Below are 26,234 nucleotides of genomic sequence, written 5' to 3'. Positions count from 1 at the left end.
CAGGGGCAAGTTCAGGGTGCAAATTTTTTAAGGCCTGAACCCCCACAAAAGCAAGTAAAACTAAATGTTGGGAGAGTCTTAAAAGTACATGATTTTGAACATTTAAGTATATGTTTCAACAGGGTTTTCAAACATTTTAGTAAATAAACACTTGCAAACAGAAAAATGCATTCGCCTGAGGACTTAACCATAGCAACAGTACACTGCTTAACCGATTTTCGTTGGAATTTTAATAAAAAATAGACACTGTCATTATTTAACACTTAATGTTTTATTATTATTATTATTGATTTACATATAACAAATATATTACAAAAAAGCATTGTTTTGTCTAAAAATAAAATACTAATGCCACCAAAAGACCATGTGGGTTGTGTGAGATTAACCATAACAGACTGCACCAGTAAATTTCATATTATTCATATATATATATATATATATAAATACAATTTTCCCCTTTGCAAGTAACATGATCACATGGGGAGTCGGCAGGTTGCTTCCGAATGTTACAGTACCATAGCATCGGCCCCATAATGCCGAGTTACTGACAAGCACCATCTCCCATCAGACATTTCTGCATCAGTTCAGACATGTTTAACTTTTCCTGTGGTGTGACTGGAAGTGTGTTGCATCAGCAGCATGGAAGACCTGGATTCTCATCCCGTGTTGAAAACACACTCTAAAAAATGATGGGTTAAAAACAACCCAAATTGGGTTGTTTTTAACCCAACTGCTGTTTAACTATGGGACAGAACACATTTTGGGCTAATCCAACCCAGGTAGTTGGGTTGTTCATTTTAACCCAGCAAATGGGTTGTTTTTCAACCCAAAGTATGGTTTAATTTTTACAAAAACGCTGGGTTAATTTTATATTAAAAAATGGGTTAATATTTTCAGGGTTATTTTAATCCTTTCAAAATGTCAAATATACCACATTATAAACAAATATGTCAACATGGTATCTCCTTTATTCTTTTATTAATAAAAATGTTCAGTACATGTGCAATAATAATTACATTTTACCACAAAGATTCAAGAGCTTAGAATAAAACTAAATCACAAATTTCATTTATAAACAGTGCTAAAGCATTCAAAACAAACACAATTTTATTATTATGGTTTAAGTGTATACAGTTGAAAAACTATTTACAAGTTCAGGAAGCTGCCATTCAATTAACTTCTCCTGCACAAAGCACTCCATTCATGTATTATCAGACCACCTGAAACATAAAAACACAGAGCTTCATTACATCAAACAGTTATTTTTATTTATGATTTATTACCTTGTTTCTCCAAATAAATTCAACAATCTGTCCATGCTGAAAACCGCTGCCTCCACCTGAGGAGAATTCAAACAGCCCGCATGCGGCGTCAAGTAACTCAGCGCTGACTCGCTGAGTTGATTTGACCCAAGGAACTGGGCTGATGCGTCGGGTTTGGGGGAGGGGTGTATTGATTCAACTGTCAGTGAAAATGACCCAGCCATTAACCCAGCGGTTGGGTAACACAAAACTACCCAAAAACGACCCAACACTTAGAAAATAACCCAATTAAATGACCCAGAAGGCTCAACCCAGTGTTTGGGTAGAAAAAATAACCCAGCATTTTTAGAGTGCAGAAAGTAATCGTGTTTGCGTAATAAGTGACGATCACAATTCGTAGGTTTCATTTTCCCTCTAAGATTACATTTTTACTCCACTGAGGGTTAGGTTTAAGGTTGGGGTTTGGGGGTACAGTTAATAAAATATGCATTCCTCTTCACTATATTACATTTTTTTCAGCTAAAAATAACTCAGCATCCCTCTGTGAGCATTTCACCAGGGGGGCAGTGCTTTGAATTTTGGTTATAACAGACCAAATTTAGGAAAAAAAATTCAACGTACTGTTTCTGAATTCACTGTGAGATTAGTCTGCTGTAAAACACTGTATAATTCGCACACTGGGTAAGTCTAAATGTCATTTAAAAGGAAACTGATCCAAAAGAATCTGAATTTGTCAGTATTTCTTAGGAACACCACCACACATCTTCTATTGAGAAAAGCACAGCAAATGGAGAAAAGCTATAGAGTAAGAGTTCAAAGGCTACTGTATCTAAAGCTTAAAAAATAAATGAATAAATGAATGAATAAATAAATAAATAAATTAAAGCTGATGTATGTAATTTCTGCACTACTAGCACAACCAAATGGAATTGCAAAAATAGACTTTGTTTTCAAAACAGCTTTCCGAATATGCCCCCATCTGCTGTTGGTCAAACAAAGTGATAGTCCTGCCCCCAGCTCATGCAATTGGTCGATTAAATGCCATTGTGTTTGTACAGATGGGTTGCTCAAAACAAACAGAAGATTATCATAGCGCCACAGAGACAAAGTTCTTACAGTTTAAAGAAAATTGATCTATGAATTGCTTACTTATAGTTGTCTCTGCATATTAAGATTGGACAGGAGAAAGTATTTTAACACAGAAAATGTTACATAAAAAATAAGAAAACAATGCATTATTCTATAATAATACACCAAAAGCAGACCTGCTATAAAGAACTGATTATTGATTAAATTCATATCTTTTATCGAGCATAAGGTAAACATTTAGCTTTGTATAAATTCAGCAATACCTGTGAATACCTGTAACAAAGAAAAATTTAAACTTTTCAGACCATTTGAAAACAATAGATTAGTTTGATATGGCCTAGAAATTGTTGAAACAAATCATCATTCATTATTTATCTAAATGCATTTATTGACCACTAAATCATTAGGTTTGTAATGAGAGTGGTGTAGATCATATCGCATGGGTGCACCTAAAGAAAACATCAAATGGATTTCCAATAAGAAGCATCTCTTCCCCTTAACCAGCCGGTAACTGCAACCGCAAGGAGACCATTACTCTTGAACTAATGGAAACAACATTGCATGAACCAATTTATCTTGCAGTAACACCTTCTATTCTGCTCAGAGGAATATTATTGAACAATAACCACGACAATAAGGAAGAAAGTTGTCTTTAGAACTGCTAAAGTTTCAGCTGACACCTGTCAGGCATGCTGTGAAATTTGAGAAGGAGCTGCCCACCAACATCTGCAATTAAAGACACTGCGCAACTAGTGAAGGAATTAGAAATATCTTGTGTGTGGGTGGTTCAGTACTTAATGAAAAACAAAGTTAATATATTCTGCAATCAGCAGACTTACAATGACTGTATCTTGTAGCAGGAAGTGTCTATTTATTATCAACAACCTGCAGTATAAAGTGCTACTATATATACAGTCACAGTCCAGAGTAATTTTTCTCCGTTACTCCCCAACAAAGACTCATGCTATGCTGACAAATCTTGTAACTACAGCGCTGTGTTCATGGTCTGATGATAAAGCGATGTTGTTGGGAAGGACAGGCTTTGTTCTTTATAATAATGGCATTCAGATCGGAACAATGAGGCGAAGGCACAAACACAAAATTAGCTTTGACTGATTGCTACCTGTGTGATCTCCTCAGCGCTGCCTCCCACCTAACATGCATGACATTTCATAAACTAGGAAATTACAAAACCCCATTATTCTTCTATAACCTGTAGTGATGCATGCAACAATTTACATTTCTCTAATGCGTTAGCACAGCAGTTCGACGAATTGTGAGCATGGTGATTAAAACAGTTTTGCCATCATTATTTGCCAGCATGACAGAAAACTTACAACCAAATTTATATTGTTAGGAGAACAAGATTCTAAAGTTATTGTAATAAACCATTTATTCATGTTTTAATACACAAATTATTATGTTATACCATAGAAAAAAGCCTAAATTGCGATCGTGTTTACAACATGCAGTGTGCAGAGTTTATGTAGAGTGTATGCAACTATGATAAAGTCTAAATATATTGATTTAGAGCTAAATCTGTAAAACTGTGGAGTATTTTCTCCCTCCGAATTGAACAGCAGCTATGGCATTTTGTTTCGCTACGGTAGCTTGTGTTGGCAAAGAGAGCAAAGTGAATCTAAAAGGATAACACACAGAGAGCTTTGTTAAACAAGGGAACGTTTTGGCAACAACCACACGGCTCCGACAGATTTAAAGCTCAGAGCTCAAGAGTACATATGGAGCAATGAGCCATCTGCTGCACTGGGAAAACTACTCAAAATTCACCCGGCTGACAGAAGAACAGACAATGTCAGAGGGTCTGACCAGCTAGAAGCTTCTGCCCCGCTTAATCTCAGACATATTTGCAGAGAGTCTCCTGGGGTGCTGAGGTAAAGATCTCAGTATAAGAGCAACAAAAAAAGCCTTCTAGCCACTTTCCGCCAAGGTGTTAGTCAAACTGAATTGTCCAATAATTGCCTAGAAGAGTGAAAAAAAATTTCAGCACATTTGGAAAGCAGAATCCATTTTATACAGTACAGCAGATAACGACTGAAGCTTTCCACTTGGTGTGCCATATGGACAATAGGCTGCGCCGTTCTGAACCGTAGCCTTCTCCCAAATTAATTAAATCATTCATTTGTAGCACAAGGGAACATTTGAAACTTGTTTAACTCATGTCAGAGTCTGCCGTATTAACGTTTATTTGAACAAGTCAGTCATGATGTCACCCTAATGCTATCATGCAAGTCTGACATAATGGCACATTGCAGCCAGTGAAACAACTTTGAGAGTGCCTTAATACAGCATGGGTATGGAAGCCCTGCTACAACTTTGATGAAACCCTAAGGAACAGAGTAAAAAAAATAAATGGGTTGGATGCCTCATACTGTATATCTGTATCAGTATTAAGATTAATGGAAATAACGAAGACAGAAGCTAAACTGAAAAGCAGCAAGACTAACTAATAAGGTAAATGGATAGCTCCACATCTAATGTGGAAGCATATTGGAAAATTGTCATTTCTAACCCAGTTTTACAGTCAGTGCGTAAATGGACTTCTGTGTTGCAGTTGCAGCTAAAATTCAATAACCCCACAGTAATCACTTTACCCTTTAGAAAATTATTGATCTGGACATAGTTGTCTGTGCTTCACTTGATATCAGAGTATGATATTCCTGTGGGTGCTAATCTAGCATCACTGAAGCTACTCTCGCATCACTTTTGAGCAGAAAAGTTGACGGGCTTCAGACACACGCAGTTTTTAAGCACAGCTTCCACGGCAACTACAAAGGTGGATACTAAAAATACTCAGCAGTGGCTGTCAAGTCATTTTTATTTGTATAGCGCTTTTCACAACACACATTGATTTAAAGCAGCTTTACAGAAAATCATGCTTTAACAGAAAATGAAACTGTAATATCTATAAAGTCTTAGAGTCATCATTGTGTAGTTTGATTAAATAAGATTGCAAATTGTGTATAAAAACAATTAAACAGTTAAATAATAATTGTATTTAGAACCCCAGTGAGCAAGCCGAAGGCGACTGTGGCAAGGAACACAAAACTCCATAAGATGTTGGTTAATGGAAAAACAAAACCTTGGGAGAAACCAGGCTCACTGTGGGGGCCAGTTCCCCTCTGGACAAACAGTATGAATATAATGCCAGTATTAGTTATTTGTGTGCAGTGCAAGTCATGGTTTAAAAGTTTGTAAACTAAGTGTTAAGGGCCAGTGTTTAAACAAATATTTTGTTTCAACTGTAAGATTAATGACTAATGTCTTTGAAGTCCATCCTGGATTAACTGCAGAAGTTCACATATATGCATTGTCCTTTGTTAGTTGGCTGATAAAGGCTTTTGTTGGCAATTAATTGATAGTATATGTATTCCATTTCAAGAGTGTAGTCCATCAATAAACAAAAGTGATGCAGGCAGAGATCAATGAGGTGCATCACAGTTTAACCGGCAGGTCATTTTGCTGAGGTTCAGTGGGGTCCATCCTAAATCCAAGGTTCAGGCAGTGGCATATGAATTATCCAATGTCTTATAATCTATAACCAACTCTGATTGTGAGAAATGTTTCTGGTTCCGACAGACCTAACTAAAGCAGCCTAATTGTGAGTTGATGGATAAATTAGGTGTATGCCTGGCTAAATAGATGAGTCTTTAGTCTAGACTTAAACTCAGTGAGTGTGTCTGCATCCCGAACAGTGTTAGGGAGACTATTCCATAGTTTAGGAGCCAAATAGGAAAAGGATCTACCTCCTTTTGTAGATTTTGATATTCTAGGAACTATTAACAGGCCAGAATTTTGTGATCATAATGAACGTGTTGGAATATAGCGTGGTAGAAGGTCACTTAAGTACTGTGGAGCTAGACCATTCAAAGCTTTGTATGTCATTAACAGAATTTTAAAATGAAGATAAAATTGGGCTAATATGATCATATATCTTGGTTCTAGTGAGCACTCTGGCAGCTGGAATCTGTTGAAGTTTATTTACTGAACTTGCAGGACATCCTCCCAGTAATGCATTACAATGATCTAGCCTTGAGGTCATGAATGCATTAATTAGTTTTTCGGCATCAGCAACAGAGAGCATGTATCGTAAATTAGCAATATTTCTGAGGTGGAAGAATGCTGTTCTACAAACATTGGAAATGTGATTTTCAAAGTATAGATTGGTATCAAATATAACACCTAAGTTCTTTGCTGTAGAAGACGACATAACAGTACATCCATCGAGAGTCAAATTATATTTTAGCGGCTTATTTTTAGAGGTTTTTGGTCCAATAATTAGTACCTCTGTTTTGTCGGAATTGAGTAGATGGAAATTTCTGGCCATCCAATCTTTGATTTCACTGACACACTCTGCTAATTTGGAGCATTGTGAAATTTTGTTGGGTTTAGAAGAAATATAAAAATGGGCATCTTCAGCATAACAGTGGAAATTTATTCCACGGTTCCTGATAATATCTCCCAGGGGAAGCATATATAAGAAGAAAAGCAGAGGCCCTAAAACTGATCCCAGTGGCACACCATATTTAACTTTGATTTGACAATTCCTTGTTTACACCTACAAAGTGGTAGCGGTCTGATATAAAGGACCTGAACCATGCTAATGCAAGTCCACTAATGCCAACATAATTCTCCAGCCTATTTAAGAGAATGTCGAGATCTATGGTGTCAAAGGCAGCACTAAGATCTAAAAGCACTAGAGGAGAAATGCAGCTGTGATCAGATGATGAGAGCAAGTAATTTGTAACTCTGATAAGTGCAGTCTCTGTACTGTGATGGGGCCTAAATCTGACTGAAATTGTTCATATATAAATTTTCTCTGTAGAAATGAACATAGCTGGGAGGATACTACATTTTCTAGTATTTTCTACATAAATGGGAGATTTGAAATCAGTAATTAGCCAATTTGACAGGATCAAGCTATGGCTTTTTAATAAGCAGTTTGATAACTGCCATTTTAAAGTTTCTTGGGACATGTCCTAAGGATAGCGAGGAGTTAATAATATTAAGAAGAGGTTCTGAGATTACAGGGAATACCTCTTTTAAGAGCTTAGTTGGTATTGGATCTAACATTTATGTTGTGGCTTTAGATTTTTTTGATAAGTTTTGTTAGCTCTTCATCAATTATGACAGCAAATGATTGAAGTTGTTCGTGAGGAAAATTATGAGACACTGTTTTCTGAGGTGCTGTAACAGTTGATAGCATAATTCCAATTTTATTTCTAATGATTTCTATTTTATCAGTAAAGAAATTCATGAAGTCATTAATATTGTGCTGTGATGGAATATCTGGTTCAGTCAATGCTTTATTCCTAACCTATTTAGCCACAGTACTGAATAAACACCTAGGATTGTTGTGGTTATTTTTTATGAGTTTGCTAAAATATGCTGACCTGGCAGCTTTTAGTGCCTGTCTGTAGCTACAGACACTATCCTTCCATGCACCACAAAATACCTCTAATTTTGTATTCTTCCACTTGCTCTCCATTTTCTGAGCTGCTCTCTTGAGAGCTTGAGTGTGATCATTGTACCATGGTGCAGGGCTTTTTTCTTTAATTTTCTTTAATCTTGGGGGTGGGGGGGGGGGGGGACAACACTATCAAGAGTGCTAGAGAAGAGTGCTGTACAAAGCACACTTCACAGCACAAAGGATCTTTTCTGACGATAGAGTGAATTGGGCATGATGACTTCAGAATGACGACTGGTGGTTTCAAGATTCTTTGTCACAGTATCGCAGACATTGTGGTAGTTTCTGCTCTCCATTTTCCCCAGTTGATATGCATGCATAAAGCCATATGGTGCTCTCTAGTAGGCTCTACTGCCCAGGCTGATGTCAAAGGCTATGTTCGGAATGAAATACTGGTAAACTTGATAAAAAATTGTATACTGCATACTGTCTACTATTTTAGAGTATGCGTGTATTTTAGAGTACACAGTGCCACCGGTGTTTATGAATGTGACGTATAAAAGACCTTATGAAAACTTGAAATTAGTATAATAATGTATTAGATCTTTAGTAACTGTGTTGGGGATTATTTATCTCAGGGATGTGTAATTTTCCGTTTTTTTAGGGACTTCTTGATTTTGCGCTACAGGGCGCATTGTTCTAGTAATGGCGTGTTCACAAAATACTCATATAGCACGCAACTCAAGCCAAACGCACACCACAACTAGGTGTATCAACTACATGTTCAATCGTCCCTGACTGAAGTTAAATTTTCTTCACAAACTCACACAGCGCAGAGTTTATTCGTGATGACGTCAACAAACAACATTAAAAGAAAAGGCTAGAACTCAAGCTCTGTTGTGCATTCGCTGCCTTTATTGATTCACAGATTTAAGTAATCATATTAGATTAATGTTGTTGATTTAGCTGATTAATCTCATAGATAGGCTATATGTATAAGACGCGTTTAAAAATAGGTTTTTAAAAAACTCTTTAGTTTACCAGGGCTCACGCATGGGCAAAATCAATACTCTTTACAAGCTCAGCTGTTCAAGCACCGTTGTGTGTTCGCTTCATTGCAGATACAAGTTGTATTATGATATTTATTCTGCTGATGGCTTGTTTATCTCATATACAGTATATAGGCTATATATGATATGTTTGATAATATGTGATGATGAAAGCACTTCCACTGGGATCAGCGCTTTCATCTCTCGACACACAGCTTAGATGAAAAGAATCCTAACAATACAACTGGATCATTTGAATAAACAAGTTTTTCTTTTTCTAAAACTTTGTCAGTGCATTGGTAATATCTTGCAGTGTTGTTTTTTCTCATCATATGTTCGTCAACAATATTTGAATTCAAATTGTTAAAATTATCCTCATAATCCTGACTTTTTAAATGGAATCAAATAATAACTCAAACATTTTTGTGTGTAATTTAGTTGACGAGATTAACACCGCGTTCTGGACGTGTATTGAGTGCGGCTGGAAACATAACTCGCAAAAAAACTAAACTATTTGATTATTGTCCAGCTGTTTTGTGATATTTAGTCATGTTGAATATTGGATATTAAAAGAATGTGACACCTGGAATATTTTTAGTCCTTTACATGTACTACATGTTGTTGACCTATATAAAATAACAAGTTTTGTGTGTGTGTGTATATATATATATATATATATATATATATATATATATATATATATATATATATTTATACAGTTGTGCTCAAAAGTTTGCATACCCTTGGAGAATTGGTAATATATGCACCATTTTTAAAGAAAACATGAGTGAGCAGGCAAAACACATTTCAGTTATTTCTTATGGGATTCATATTCAACTGTAGGTTATAACAGAATGGCACAATCATAAAACAAAACATGGCAACAAAGAAAAAAAATGAAATGACCCCTGTTCAAAAGTCTGCATACCCTTAGTTCTTAATACTGTGTATTGCCCCCTTTAGCATCAATGACAGTGTGCAGTCTTTTGTAATAGTTGTCTATGAGGCCCCAAATTCTTGCATGTGGTATAGCTGCCCATTCGTCTTGGCAAAATGCCTCCAGGTCATGCAAAGTCTTTGGTCATCTTGCATGAACCGCACATTTGAGATCTCCCCAGAGTGGCTCAATGATATTAAGGTCAAGAGACTGTGATGGCCACTCCAGAACCTTCACCTTTTTCTGCTGTAACCACTGGAGGGTCAACTTGGCCTTGTGCTTAGGGTCATTGTCGTGCTGGAAAGTCCAAGAGCATGCCATGCGTAGCTTTCGTGCAGAAGAATGCAAATTGTCTGCCAGTATTTTCTGATAACATGCGGCATTCATCTTGCCATCAATTTTCACAAGATTCCCCGTGCCTTTAGAGCTCACACACCCCCAAAACATCAGTGAGCCACCACCATGCTTCACAGTGGGGATGGTATTCTTTTCACTATAGGCCTTGTTGACCCCTCTCTAAACAAAGCTCTATTTTGGTCTCGTCACTCCAAATTACAATGTGCCAGAAGTTGTGAGGCGTGTCAAGGTGTTGTCGGGCATATTGTAACCGGGCTTTTTTGTGGCATTGGCACAGTAAAGGCATCTTTCTGGCAACTGGACCTTGCAGCTCATTTTTGTTCAAGTATCGTCGTATTGTGCTCCTTGAAACAACCACATCGTCTTTTTCCAGAGCAGCCTGTATTTCTCCTGAGGTTACCTGTGGGTTTTTCTTTGTATCCTGAACAATTCTTCTGGCAGTTGTGGCTGAAATCTTTCTTGGTCTACCTGACTTTGGCTTGGTATCAAGAGATCCCTGAATTTTCCACTTTTAATAAGAGATTGAACAGTACTGACTGGCATTTTCAAGGCTTTGGATATCTTTTTATATCCTTTTCCATCTTTATAAAGTTCCATTACCTTGTTACGCAGGTCTTTTGACAGTTCTTTTCTGATCCCCATGGCTCAGTATCTAGCCTGCTCAGTGTATCCACGTAAGAGCTAACAAACTCATTGACTATTTATACACAGACACTAATTGCAATTTAAAAAGCCACAGGTGTGGGAAGTTAACCTTTAATTGCCATTTAAACCTGTGTGTGTCACCTTATATGTCTGTAACAAGGCCAAACATTCAAGGGTATGTAAACTTTTGATCAGGGCCATTTGGGTGATTTCTGTTATCATTATGATTTAAAAAGGAGCCAAACAACTATGTGATAATAAATGGCTTCATAAGATCACTATCCTAAAATAAAAGACACAATTTTGCATGATCAGTCATATTTTCAAAATCAATGCCAAAATTTCACAATTTCTGCCACAGTATGCAAACTTTTGATCACAACTGTATGTATATATACACTGGTGGCCAAAGGTTTGGAATAATGTACAGATTGCTTTTATGGAAAGAAATTGGTACTTTTATTAACAAAAGTGGCATTCAACTGATCACAATGTATAGTCATTACAATTTGAAAAAACAAAAACAAAACTTAAACTACTTCAAAGAGTTCTCATTAAAAAAATCCTCCACGCGCAGCAATGACAGCTTTGTAGATCCTTGGCATTCTGGCTGTCAGTTTGTCCAGATACTCAGGTGACATTTCACCCCACACTTCCTGTAGCACTTGCCATAGATGTGGCTGTCTTGTCGGGCACTTCTTACGCACCTTACGGTCTAGCTAATCCCACAAAAGCTCAATGGGGTTAAGATCCATAACACTCTTTTCCAATTATCTGTTGTCCAATATCTGTGTTTCTTTGCCCACTCTAACTTTTTCTTTTAGATTTCTGTTTCAAAAGTGGCTTTTTCTTTGCAATTCTTCCCATAAGGCCAGCACCCCTGAGTCTTCTCTTTACTGTTGTGCATGAAACTGGTGTTGAGCGGGAAGAATTCAATGAAGCTGTCAGCTGAGGACATGTGAGGCGTCTATTTCTCAAACTAGATGTACTTATCCTATTGTTTATTTGTATCTGGGCCAAATATGTTTCTTTTTTGCCATTTTTGGCCTAATATTTACATTAAGACATGCCAGTCTATTGCATACTGTAGCAAATCAAAAACAAACACAAAGACAATGTTAAGCTTCATTTAACAAACCAAAAGCTTTCAACTGTGTTTGATATATTATGATTATTAACACATCTGCACTGCTCTTACACTTTAGTTTAGAATGGCACGAACACAAGCGGAGTGATACACACAGTGAAGCATCCGAGTGCTGATGGTATGAAACCATAAGTTCTCATGGAACGTCTCTCGTCCAATCAAATTCGAGGACCGGAACTAACTATTGTATATATATATATATATATATATGTATATATATATATATTACAAAGAGCTTAATTTTTATTTTGTGTTCAATGACACACTTTTTAAAGTTTAATGCGCAATAATCGGGTAAATTGCACACACTCTCTCCCCTGCCCTTCAACCACCGTATAACAGCATTCACTGGGGGTGATTGGCCCTTAACCAATTTTAAAATATTGCCACTGGAACAGCCCTAATAAAACACAAATTCTTCCTTACAAAAACGTATATCTTGGCGATTTTTAAGCAATTCTTCTGCTTACGAGAGCCGCAAACACAGGTAATCCAACACGCAATCTCACTGTTTTCTTTCTTTCGTTGCTTTCGCTCATGCACATACACACACACACACACACACACGCATGCACCCACACACACATACAGGTTTGCAGAGGTGGGTAGTAACGTGCTACATTTACTCCATTACATTTACTTGAGTAACTTTTTTGAAAAAAATAAATACTTTTAGAGTAGGTTTAAAAGTGGGTACTTTTTACTCTCACTCAAGTAAATTTCTAATCAAAAAAATGTGCTTTGACTTCTTTACAATGGGCGGCATTCCTTTCGTTACATTACTGTTTTTTAATTGTAGTTAATGTGTAATTTATTGAGAGTCCCATTATTGAATGGGACTTTTACGACAGCAGATGTTCACACAGCTGTGTGCGCTGTCACAGAACGTCACTCAAGCCGAGTCCATCACTGGTGCAGCATCAAGCTCTTCAAAAGTGAAACAATTTCTTCGCTCCGCACAGTGAAAAAAAGAATAGTTTTGTCATGCAGTGCCTTCATTTAACACCAAGACAAGCTGATATTTCAAGTTTAAAATCTCAGCTTCAACTTATGGCAGCACGTCGAGGTAAGATGTGGCTCTAATGATAACACAGGCTTTTCTGTGTAATGAGATGGTCATTTTCAGGGTGATTCTGTAACTGGGCTCTTATGACATCAGTTTTTAAGTGTACATTTTTAAATCAGTGCATCAATATATCAGTGTGCTTTATCCAGCATTTCATGAGCAGTATTTAAGCATTTACCCCGTGCCCTCACGAGGATACTGGAAACTATCGCAGCTACTTCGGGCTGATTAACTGTATAAATCCATGTAAACATCCAAGTTAAGCGTAATTGCTCTGCCGTTCGCGTGATTGACAACTGGAGTGCGAACAGACAGCATTTTAGCACGTGCACAGCGAGATGTGCGTGCGCAAGGCGATCGTATGGCGAAGAGAGTGGATGTCTCCAAAATCGTTCACTCATTCACTATTTCATATATAGTGAATGGCAGTGAGTGCACTATATCTCAGCAGTAAGTGAACAAAATGAGTGAGTGAATTCAGACGCTGATGTATACACCAAGCATCGGAGCTCTGGGGCTGTCGCAGAAAAAGCATCACATATGAACTTTTAAAATATGTGGGCCTTACTTGTTATTCTTATTAAATAATATATTAATACAATAAATCTTCATTTTGTGTGCCATTTTTAATATATATGTTAATATAAAGAGTAAACACATTTTATCAAATGTACATTATTGTATTTATTTGTTATACTTCAATATCTTTAAACTCCAATACAAGCTGGGTAGCGTTTCTGGGTGCATCGCGCCCTCATCCGACCATAAACAGCACCAAAGTTATTATAACCTACATGTTATAACAGAATATTTCAATCATCCACAGAAGAATCATTTCCACTGTGTGCAGTCTCCTGATTTATCAACTCAGTGAATTATTTAGTAAATAATAATTCTTCATCTTAAATGGCAAAATTCTGTATAAATAAATAAAGATCACATTTTATATAAAGAGTACATTTTAAAATGTATTTGTATGTTTTGCTTCTCTATATGTTATGTTATTTTAATCAAGTAATGATTTGTCAAAAAGTAATTTAATACATTCAGCATATATTAAAACATTGCAGGAGTGAAGGAAGCAGTAAACTCCCATCTCATATGTCTTCCCCACGGTGGATAATGGGCAATTAACTGTCGTCAAATGTACATAGAATGTACACTCGAAATTAGAGTGCATTGTGGGTAAGAATGAGTGAACAAAAGTAAGACTCACTCAGAATTCAGACACTCCTACAAAATGGCAGACACCCGAAATAGTGCACTATATAGTGGATAGTGGATAGGAAGCTTTTTCAGACTCAGCGAGTGTTCCGCGACCAGGGTTGGTGCCCTACTCAGGCTGCGTACTCTGCATTTAGGGAGCGCCGGTACTGCTGTACAAAACTAATGATCTAAATTCTTTCGACACTGGAAACTGTAATTACACTGAAATAAGAATCCACGCAGGACTTTAAAAGCTATGAAACAGCAGAAGTAGGCATTAATAAAGCATGATCTTGCTTTGGTTTATATTTCCACATTATATATCATGTCCCTTTGGGACATTTTCAAGTTTTCACCATAATAATTACTAGAAAGGTTTACAAACCTCTATTCTTACTGACAAATTCATCCAGATCTGACAAGAGCACTTAAAGGAATAGTTCACACAAAAATGAAAATTTTCTCATCATTTACTCACCCTCATGCCTCGTGTATGATTTTCTTTCATCTGCTAAACACAAATGAAGATTTTTAGAAGAATTTCTCAGCTCTTTTGGTCCATAAAATGTAAGTGAATGGGTGCCAAAATTTTTAAGCTAAAAAAAAAAAAAAAAAAAAAAAAAATCAAATAAGTCAGCATAAAAGTAATCCATAAGACTCCAGTGGTTAAATCAATATCTTCAGAAGTGATGTGATATGAGAATGTGTGGATGAGAAACAGATCATTTTCACATTCTTCTTCCTGTGTTTTTGGTGAGTCACATGCTGGGCAGGGAGAAGAATGTCTAGTAAAAAATGACAAATATTGATTTGTTTCTCACCCACACCTATCATACCACTTTTGAAGATATGGATTTAACTACTGGAGTCTTATGGATTACTTTTATGCTACCTTTATGTGCTTTTTGGAGCATCACAATGTTTTGCACCCATTCACTTACATTGTACTGACCTACAGAGCTGAAATATTCTTCTAAAAATCTTAATTTGTGTTCTGCAGAAGAAAGGAAGCCATACATATCTGGGATGGCATGAGGGTGAGTAAATAATGAGAGAATTTTCATTTTTGGGTGAACTGTCCCTTTAAAGTGATAGCCCAGCCATAATTTAATATTCTGTCATCATTTCCCAACCCTCATGTTGTTCCAAACCCATGTGACCTTCTGTATTCTGTGGAACACAAAAGATGTTAGACAGAATGTTAGAGGCTGACAGTCTCAGTCACCATTCACTTTCAAAATATGGAGAAAAAAATAATAAAAATAAATCACATTCACTGAAAGTAAATAGTGACTCAGGCAAACATTCTGTCTAAAATCTCCTTATTGTGTTGCATGGAAGAAAGAAAGTCATACAGGTTTGGAACAACATGATGGTGAATGATGACAGAATTTCCATTAATAATAAAAATAATATTCATTCTGTAATACATGTTAAATGTGTATTATATAATGGAATATAGGAGAGTTAATGTCCATTATGTCACTTGTGAAAGTAACGAGTTACTCACTACTTGAGTACTCATTTAATTGGAAACTTTCTTACTCTTACTCAAGTAATTATTTATGTTAGTACTTTTACTTCCACTTGAGTAATTCTTTTTTTTATTTATTTATTTATTTTTTTTTAAGTAATTGTACTTTTACTTGAAGACAGTTTTTGGCTACTTTACCCACATCTGCAGGTTTGTTTCACTATATAATTGAGGACATCTCGTAGACATCCACTGATTTCATTGTAGGCTAATGATATTTTCTATGCCCTAAGCCTACCCCTAAACCTAACCCTCACAGAAACCTGTGCACATCAGTAGATTTCGAACATGATTTGGCCAAGTTATGGGCCTTTTTTTATGAGTGAGGACCACCTAAAATGTCCTCATTAGTAGGTTTTCGAGTATCTCTATATGAGTGAGGACATTTTCAAAAATGTGGCTCTCACAAATATAGTGAAACCTGTACACACACACACGCACACATATACGCACAAACTGAGTAAATGCTCCAGTAAAGCAGCGCAAGCCTCACAAGTCTCCGTTGTTAGTTCTAAAGTGACATTTTCGAACGAAAACCAGAAAATATCTTGAGATAAAACCCTGAACGATGTCTTAAGGTGAGGTAACCATGGTATAAGTGGAATAATTTACTCCGGCCCATTGAATTATCGTTGTGACCGCATTACCACCTTGGATGTGCATTATTTTTCAATAATTCAATGGGTCATCATCAGTTATTCCTTACTTAATTTATATAGAACTTTTACAGCATTCAAGATGCTTATAAACATAAAAGTACACTGAAAAAAAAAACAATGGTAATGCATCCAATCAAGACACTGCTTTGCTGTCAGCAGCAACCACCCCATGAAAACTGCACTGATCCAAAGAGAGAGCTGTGCAATGCAGCATTTGCTCCCTGCGTGCCTGTGCGAAACACCAGCAATGTGCAAGACTTTGTATTGAATACGAATTTAGGATTAAGAACATTTTATTGGTGTGTGTAACAGGAGGTGAGGAAAAAGCAGATGAGAAGGGACAAAACATCACAGCTTCACAGCACTGTAGTGAAGCTTCATTTAATTAACAAATTTCATGCATCCATGCCAATAGGTGGCAGTATAAAGTCCAAAACCACTAGAACAAATAAGCAAAACATAAAAATTAAAACATGTTTTATTTTATTTTTTGAGTGCAGCTTTAAGGAGGAAATTGGTAAGGAACAATAAAATTCATTCAGCCATTTTCCTTAATTTTTGGAAGCAAATGACTAGAAAAGACTAGAAAACATTACTTTTTTGAAAGGGGAATGCAATAAATTAGTTTCAGAGATACAAAAATTTACGCTGGCTGTCAATTTAACATGTTAATTTAGTACAATGATAAAATTTTTATCATGCCTCCGAACTCATGCATAAATTCTATAATAAAACCAATTAAAGCTTGAAACACCACCAAAATGCAAAGCATGTTTTTGCGAGTCCACTACATCAACTACTACTACAATCTAGGGTGTCGTGCACCTATTTTGTTTGAGGGAGCACCAAGGTCAGCCACCGCATCCCCAATCTACAACTGCTTGAGCTCATTAGAGAGGGAATACAAGTAGCCTATCTCTGAATGAGGCAATCCTGTAAATATTGAATTCTGTGTTCAAAGTAAATGATAGCTATTTTTAATAAGAAATTTAACGTCTTGGTTACTGTCATAACCTCCGTTCCCTGATGGAGGGAACAAGACGTTGTGTCGATGTAGTGACACTAGGGGTCGCTCTTGAGAGCCCCGAACACCTCTATTCTTTTGAGAAAAGGCCAATTAGAACTGGCGAGTGGAATTTGCATGCAACTCCCCCGGACATACGGGTATAAAAGGAGAAGGAATGCCCACTCTCATTCAGGTTTTGTGCTGAGGAGCCGAGACAAGGTCCAGCCATTTCAGCGGCTAGTACAGCGCTGTGGCAAGAAGGACACAACTTCTCGTTCCCTCCATCAGGGAATGGAGGTAACGACAGTAACCGAGACATTCCCCTTCTGTCACTCACTCGATGTTGTGTTGATGTAGTGACACTAGGGGTCCCTATAGAAAAACGGCACAACAGGTGAACTGTGTTACGTGAACTGCTGATGCAGGTGCAAGCGAGCTGCTGCGTGCGTAATAGCAGGTGCATCAGTCTGCACGTAACCTCCCCCAATGCCCCAAAAAGACGTCGTGTAGTTCCCCACATCCCTGAGGGGGGGGGGAAGCGACGTAACTAGCATGGGAGCAGGCCGCGCCAACCGTGGCCTTTCACAGGGTCTGTGCAAGTAGGCTCACTGGGGGGAATGCATATTTGCGCAGCCCCCGGGGCCAGCTGTGTGCCAGTGCGTCTGTCCCAAGGGGGGCTCCCGTCAGGGAATACCAGAGCGGGCAGTGGGAGGATTCCCAGGAAGCGAACAGGTCTACCTGTGCTTTGCTGAATCGACTCCAAATCAGCTGGACCACCTGGGGGTGGAGTCTCCACTCTCTGCTGAGTGTCGCCTGCCACGACAGCGCGTCTGCTGTAGCGTTGAGGCTGCCTGGGATATGAGTGGCCCACAGTGACCTCAGCCATCGCTGACTCCAAAGGAGGAGATGGCGGGTGAGTTGCGACATGCGAGGAGAGCATACGATGCCTTGGCGAATTATGTACGCTACTGTTGCTGTGTTGTCTGACCGGACCAACACATGCTTGCCCCAGATCAACGGCAATAGCCTCCGCAGGGTGAGCAGTATAGCTAGCAACTCTAGGCAGTTGATGTGCCAACCCAGTCGCGGTCCTGTCCAGGAACCAGCGGCTGCGTGCCCGTTGCACACGGCGCCCCAGCCCAACTTGGAGGCGTCTGTGGTGACAACGACGTGTCTGGACACCTGCTGTAGGGGAACACCTGCCCGCAAAAACATGAGGTCTGCCCAAGGGCTGAATAAGTGGTGGCAGAGCAGCGTGATAGCTACGCGATGTGTGCCGCGGCGCCATGCCCATCTCGGGACTCGAGTCTGAAGCCAGTGCTGAAGCGGTCTCATATGTATCAACCCGAGCGGCGTGACCGCTGCCAAGGAAGCCATATGCCTCAGGAGCCTCTGAAAGTGTTTCAGTGGAACCGCTGTCCTCCACCTGAATGACTTCAAGCAGTTCAGCACCGACTGCGCACGCTCGCTTGTGAGGCGTGCTATCATTGAGACCTAGTCTAACTCCATGCCGAGAAAAGAGATGCTCTGAACTGGGGAGAGCTTGCTCTTTTCCCAGTTGACCCGAAGCCCTGAGCACCAGGTCCCTGTGCGCGCACAGCAACTCTTGAGAGTGTGCTAGAATCAGCCAGTCATCGAGGTAGTAGAGTATGCGGATGCCCACTTCCCTTAATGGGGCAAGAGCTGCCTCTGCGACTTTCATGAAGACATGAGGGGACAGGGAGAGGCCAAAAGGGAGGACCTTGTACTGATATGCCCAGCCATCGAAAGCAAACCGTAGGAAGTGTCCGTGTCGAGGTAAAACCGAGATGTGAAATTACGCATCCGTCAGGTCTACCGCCGCGAACCAATCTTGATGCCGGACGCACGTCAAAATGTGTTTCTGCGTTAGTATCTTGAACGGGAGTCTGTGTAAGGCCCGGTTCAAAACTTGCAGGTCCAAGATTGGCCACAACTCACCGCCTTTCTTTGGTACGATGAACTAAGGGCTGTAGAACCCTTCCCCCATTTCAGCTGGAGGGACAGGCTCTATCGCACCCTTGCGAAGAAGGGTCGCGATCTCCGCATGCAGGATGGTGGCATTCTCGCCCTGCACTGAAGTGAAATGGACGCCGCTGAACCGGGGCGGGCGCCTGGCGAACTGAATCATGTAGCAGAGTCGGATGGTCCTGGCCAGCCACCGCGATGGGTTGTAAAGCGTTAGCCACGCATCCAATCTCCGGGCGAGGGGCACTAAAGGGACAATCGTGTCTGACGTACCTGGAGGTGGGGCCTCGCGGCGGGGAGGAGCAGTTGACGCCATGTCGAGGAGCGTTGCTTCGTCCCGAGGTGGATGCGCTGAGGGGGACCTTGAAGCACTTACCTTGCTCTGCGTATCCGGCATAGGGTAGCTTAGCGACTGAGGAGGAGGACCTCTCGGGTCATCCTCAAGACTCATCACAACCAGTTGGCCGTAGGCATGGCACAGCCGGGCACATGAAAGCGGGGGGACCACGTTCGCGGGGCCCTGGCTGCGAGTGCTCGGTGTCTGGTCGCCGTGACAACGGCGGTCATGAACACCGATAATGTGGAGTGAGGAAACTGCTCTTTTTTGACAATTTGGGTACCGCAGCCCGTTCGGGGTGCGGTGAACAAAAGGGAGAAGGAAACAAAAGATTTACCTCCTGGCCCTCCACCGGGGGATGGAGTGGCCTGGATACCAGTTCCGTAGGCGACGTCTCGCTCCCTGGGTCATCTGTCTTAGGAGCGGCACCCGAACCCAGGAACCAATCATCAAGCCGCGAGCACTCAGGGGAGGGTGGAGGGTTCCAGTCCAACCCGATACTCATGGCGGCCCGGGCAAGCATGGTGGTCAGCTCTGCGTCAGCCTCAGACTGGGCAGGCAGACCCGAAGGTGGCAGCCCAGTCGAGTCCTCAGTGTCCGACGTCGCCAGTGCACTCTCCGATGCAGCGATTGAAGACTCATCCTGCTCGTAGGCCCCGAAAGAGACGTCAAGCTGGCCATGAGGTGGGCTGGTCTCATTTCGGAACCGGACGGGAGCAAACGAGTGTGATGGGGAACGGGAGGTCCGCGGGGAATTACCCGGCAAGACCGCGCCCGTTGAACTCCCCAAATCTCATACCTGTGGGTAGAAGGCGCAGCGCGGGGAGCGGCTAGAGTGGCTTTCCCACATTGGAAGAAGGAAAGCCGCGAACACAACGTTGCCATGGTCATATTCTCGCAATGAGAACATGAACCATCCACAAATGCTGCCTCAGTGTGATCGCTGCCCAGACATGTGAGGCAGCGCCCGTGGCCGTCGGAGGTGGGGAGATAATGACCGCATCACACAAAGACGGAAAGACATCTTTATAAAAATGCGTCTTTAAAAAGACATTCAATGTCAATGTGTGTGCTCTAATAGAGAAAATATACTCTTTAGCAGGAATATACACTCTTAGCGCTGTCGAAGCGCCCAGGGGTGAAATCTACATTCGTCGTGCAGAAGGAGAGAAAGCCGCTGGAAATGTGCCGTATATCCAACAGCATACGCTTCTTAAGAGGTGAATGGAACAGCGGTAGTATTCATCTCACTGATAGTACAACGCTCGGCTCCGAAGAAAAAATCTGAATGAGAGTGGGCATTCCTTCTCCTTTTATACCTGTATGTCTGGGGGAGTGGCATGCAAATTCCACTCGCTAATTCTCATTGGCCTTTTCTCAAAAGAATAGAGGTGTTCGGGGCTCTCAAGAGCGACCCCTAGTGTCACTACATTGACACAACTTCGAGTGAGTGACAGAAGAGGAACTAAATAAAATGGTTTACATTTCTCTTAGCATACTCTATAACATATTTTAACCATGAATACGGTCTTAAATATTTTAAATATGGCCACACAATGCATATAAGTATTTTTTTGTTGTTGCTTCTTTTATGGCAAAAAATTCAAATATGCAAAAAACAAGGCACCAAAACATTATGACAAACATCTCAACTAAGCTGAGCAGACAACAACAATGGTAAAGGAGGAAAAAAAGAAGAAGAAGAGAAAAAGAGTGAAAAAAAGACTTTTGTAAATCAAAGTTAGGTAATTTCAAGGTTTTCTAATAAATTAAATAATTTAGTGCCATTCTTTTTCTCAATACATCTCAATGAACTAAAAACAACAAATGTACTTCATTCAAAAAAATATTGAAAAGAGGTTAGGTTCTTCATAAATGTAGCTTTATGTATATATATATATATATATATATATATATATATATATATATATATATATATATAAAATTGCCAGCCCAGTATAATTATGCAATTAATAATATACTCATTGTCTTTGTTTCCCATGATAATCCCAAACAGCATGTACTATACTAGCAATAGAAAACAGATTGATCAGACTGTTTGGACTGAAATAAGATAATAAGCCGCTGCATTCTTTAAACATTAAGAAAAGAGAGTATAAAGATGTGGAAAAACCTGTTAAATGCATTTCAGCACCAAGTAAATTAACATCAGCCATTCAAACAAAAACATAGACATAATCTATATTAGACTATAAAAAAACTGATTGACTGTTTCACAAACATAGCTGCCAAACGTTAACTGCAATAAATGTTTTGTTTTTACCATAACATCGCACTTTCCTTTGGTGCCTGAAATTCCTCATGAACGTGATCTCTGAAGCAGCACTTGATGCCATGTTTAGTGGCCCCCTCACTCTGAGTGGGCATGACGCCTCTGACTACAATCTCAATTGCATTATTGTGAACTGTAGAGCACTGATAGGCTTATTTCAATTTATTGAAAATTTAAAAAACTATTTAAACTATTTAAAATAAATAAAATAAAGAATATATTGACTTTAAAAGCAACTTTTTGAAATGCCTATTAAATGCTTTACTCATTTGCCACAATAATGTATTTAAATTATCTTAATTTGGGGTGTTTCTAAACAAATATTTAAAAATAAAAATAAAATTATTCAAGTTCAATATTAAAAATAATTTAAATAATTAATCAGCATATCATAGAATTAGTTCAGTTTATTTTATTTTTTTAATTAATTGATAGTCCTACAAGTTACATAAAATCAGATCACTTTGATTTGAAAAAAATGCCATGAAAAATGTGAGAATATTTTTTTATTTTTTTTTTTATTTAAGAAGTAAAAAATATTGGAAAATGTTGAAGGGAATAGAAATAAAATTCTTGCAGAATGGAATTTGACTGTGATGCCTATTTTGTGCTGCTTTTCTTCATCCTTATCACAGTAGACATGGACATTAGCATACATATTGTGGGGTAGAGTAAATATGTATGTTAAAAATACATCACCTTGTTCTGAAACAGGAAGTCTATGGTTCCATGTCAAGGTTCCTGAAAGTTGAGACATCCTTTTGAACATAAAAGTAGTGACACTGATCAGCTCTGAAATACTTTGGTAAAAATGAACATAGACCAGTTCTGTAAATAATTTTTTGTGAACGGTGATGCAATTTCCCTAGGTGTATAAAAGTGATTGATAAATTGTTTAAAAATCTGTATACATGTACACCACAAAAAAAAAAAAAAAAAAAAAAAAAAAAAAAAAAATTAAGGGGGAAAAACAGATCTATATTCATATTCAAAGTGGGTATGCCAAGCTAAGAGGAATAATGTTTTGCTACTTGAACAAGAAAAATAAATCAATTGTGACACTGACACATAATAAAGTGAGCAGGGAGACACCAAAAATTAATCAACAATATTGATTGACTTAAAGCCATTTCATAGAATTGAAGGCAACACACAGGCAGACAGGTCAAAAATGCTTGAAAGAATATATCTTGTCTTGAACTAAAATCACTATAACACTATTAAAATGTACTGTTTTTCTACAATCAGCAGTAAATTGGTGATGAATTTAGGTTTTTGTAGCCTACTTTAGTTTACTTCGAGAGAGCATCATTTGAAAGGAAACCTAGTGAGATCTCCAGTCAAGATGTCTTAGGGAACATTTTAAATTGTAAAATTATTCTGTGGATTTTGTAGGCTTTGTTTTTCACAAACTTTTACCCCAGCTATTTAAAATATGCATGACAGAGTGATAAAACAAATCAGACTGATCTCACAGTGAAATCAGAAACAGTAGGATGGCCTTTCTTTAGCTAAAATCAACGTGATTCCATGAGAATTTGTATGTATTGTTACACAAAGTTTGGTTCAAGCAAATGTACATTCATTACGTTTGCACAGACACAGAAACATACAATTATCTAAATGTCATCAATTTACGTATTAAAGTGGCCCTATTATGCTTTTTGTGATTTTACCTTTCCTTTAGTGTGTAACATATCTGTTTGTGCATGTAAAATGTCTACAAAGTTACAAAGCACAAAGTCCACGCAGAAGGGAGTTATTCTCTCCCACAGTCAACAATGCTCAAGAACAACAGGAAAGGCTGGTTTGTAGTCCAGCCATTTCTACGTCACTATGTAACACATTTGCGTAATGCCCGTCTAAGGGTTACATTGGCCCGCCCTCGAACAAACGTAGTTAAAGCCAAGGCAAGGATGAGTTGGGTAAGTGTTGTCGCCATGTCGAGAAGACACTGTTTTCTTCACTTGAATGCAAAACCTCTTTGTTTGCACTTCCAAAGGCAGATGAATTGAAGAATCAGTGGTTAAAATGTATTTTAATTATTTAGCCGTACAACCACAAGCAATGCTGGATTTTCAAGTCAGTTACTCCTGAAAGATGGTGCAGTTCCCACTTTGCTGGGACAATCTGGCGCTTCAGGATCACAACCTGTATGTATGCTTGATTATTTGTGGATTTATCTGCTACTGAGAGTTCAAAAGCGGAGTTTTGTGTTGTAGCTACGGTGTACACCCAGTGCACAGCTGTAGGCCTCTGCTAACCTGCTAACTAATGTTATTGTGTTGAAATAGTTTTGCTAATCAGCTGTGGGCCCACTTTTACCTACAATTGTGTAGAATTATGCAGACTGTTTGTCGTTCTTACTATCATGAATAGTGATCAGGTGTGGAGATGGATTTCTTTTTACGAGCGGTCATTTTACATCTGCAATCCACAGTAGTGCTCAGCTAACTTGCTATGTAATGTTATTGTTTTGGTAAGCATTTACTATTCAGCTGTGGGCCAGCTTTTACCTAAAACTGTGTAACAAAATGGTCGATCTCAAGTGTCTTATATAATTATATAATTACAAGCTGTAATGTTACAGCCGCTATCCATGGTAGTCCAAGGCTAACTTGCTCACTAACTCTCTAATACCCCTGGTAATGTCCAACCGGGAGTAAGCCTCTGTTCTCCGTTCATAGCTCTGACGAAAAAAATTTGGCTACACCCATTCCAGCAAAAGATGATTAACTTAGATGCACTATGAAAAAACCTATTTACTTGAATTTTTGTTAGGTTCACAATAATTAACAGTGTACTTGTAAGAAAGCTACAAAATTAAAACTCACCACTGTGAAACATCATGCTCAAGTCATGCTTGCGAAGGTGGTTCAGGTCGATCAACTTGTTCTTCCAAACTTTCATGATCAGACTCAGGCTGGAACTGGTATGGCAAAAAATGATGCCACTGTTATCATAGTTACAATAGTGATTACAGAGCTGCTCAGGAAGACTCGGGAGCTGAAACTTTGTTATGGTAAGGGGTGTTACATTTCCAACGCACACTCTACACAGTTGACCAATCACAACAGACTAGAGCAGATTGGGCTTTTTGGAAAGGGGGACTTTAAAGAGACAAGACCTAAATCAGAGTGTTTGAGCCAGAGGATAAAAATAGGTTTAGCAGAAATGTACAGTATGATAAAAATAATGTGTTTTTTTTTTTTTTTTTTTTTTTTTAACATTAAAGCATGTGAACCTATTCTAGTAGACCCCCAAAATGAAATCATGAATATGTAAATTAGCATAATTTGGGCTCTTTAACATGTACTGTTTGAATCTATTAATATTTAAACATTTATAGTATTAGCATTCACTTATAATCACTGACATTACTTAAATGCCATCACATTTATTTAATGCAGTTGACATTATAACAGAACATTTTAATGGTTTAATTTAGTTCTGTGTGATTTCTGCTGCCCTATACAACATTTTAAAGGATTATATCACTTTAACCAAGACTAAACTTTAAAATGTCAAAATGAATATAAACTCTGTAATTGTTTAATTATTTATTAAGCATTTCATTTTACTTTTGTTTGCCATGGGACACAAAATGAGTTTTTAGAATATGCCAAAAAACAAAACAAAATAAACCATAAAAAGCACCATAAAATAATAATAAAAATAAAATTGTTAGCTATAATCCAAATCTTCAGATTGCTTTCTGTGAAGAACAGACCCAAATTCAAGCATTTTATTCAAAAATCCATCTGCCGTAGCGGCCGCCATAACCATCAACCCGCATTGGTTTAGTTTTTAAAATTAAAAAATTGCCATCTTAAGAACCACGACCACTGGTTTTAAGGCAGTGATGTTGAATGCTCATTGGCTCTCAAGTGTCTCGTGACCATTTGCGACATGCCGTATTCTGCGATGTATATGTTTGAATGAGATATTGCAGTGCTGTAATGGTGTGCATCAGGAGAAGATTTACAGCAATTAAAGCTGTGTCTCGTTTCAAAGGCTTCGTCCTCCGGAGGTTGCATTTGTTGGCCGCATACATCATCGAGGCTGCCTCAGTTCAGAAAAGCGAGTGTGACCTTCTTTCACGGGAATTTGGAGGATGTATGAGGTGTATCCTTTGTGGGCACTCACAACCCACAATTCTTTGCTTCAATGGAAATTAACATAATTTGTCTGAAAAAAATTACACCAATTTGCCCGAAAATATGATGTTCAAATGTA

At 38.6% G+C, this 26,234-nt stretch overlaps 1 long non-coding RNA gene across 1 annotated transcript; it reads right to left on the bottom strand.

Annotated features, from left to right (window-relative positions):
• Positions 1 to 923: 923 nt before the first annotated feature.
• LOC127447900 (uncharacterized) lies at positions 924 to 24,970 on the bottom strand. Its single transcript, XR_007898432.1, has 3 exons — positions 24,833 to 24,970; positions 22,698 to 22,756; positions 924 to 1,220 (listed from the first exon to the last, which is right to left on the bottom strand). It is a non-coding gene; the product is annotated as an uncharacterized LOC127447900 (long non-coding RNA).
• Positions 24,971 to 26,234: the final 1,264 nt, after the last annotated feature.

The sequence above is a fragment of the Myxocyprinus asiaticus genome, chromosome 11, assembly GCF_019703515.2.
Source record: "Myxocyprinus asiaticus isolate MX2 ecotype Aquarium Trade chromosome 11, UBuf_Myxa_2, whole genome shotgun sequence".
NCBI lineage: Eukaryota > Metazoa > Chordata > Actinopteri > Cypriniformes > Catostomidae > Myxocyprinus > Myxocyprinus asiaticus.
This window is presented reverse-complemented; position numbering and strand designations above follow the sequence as displayed.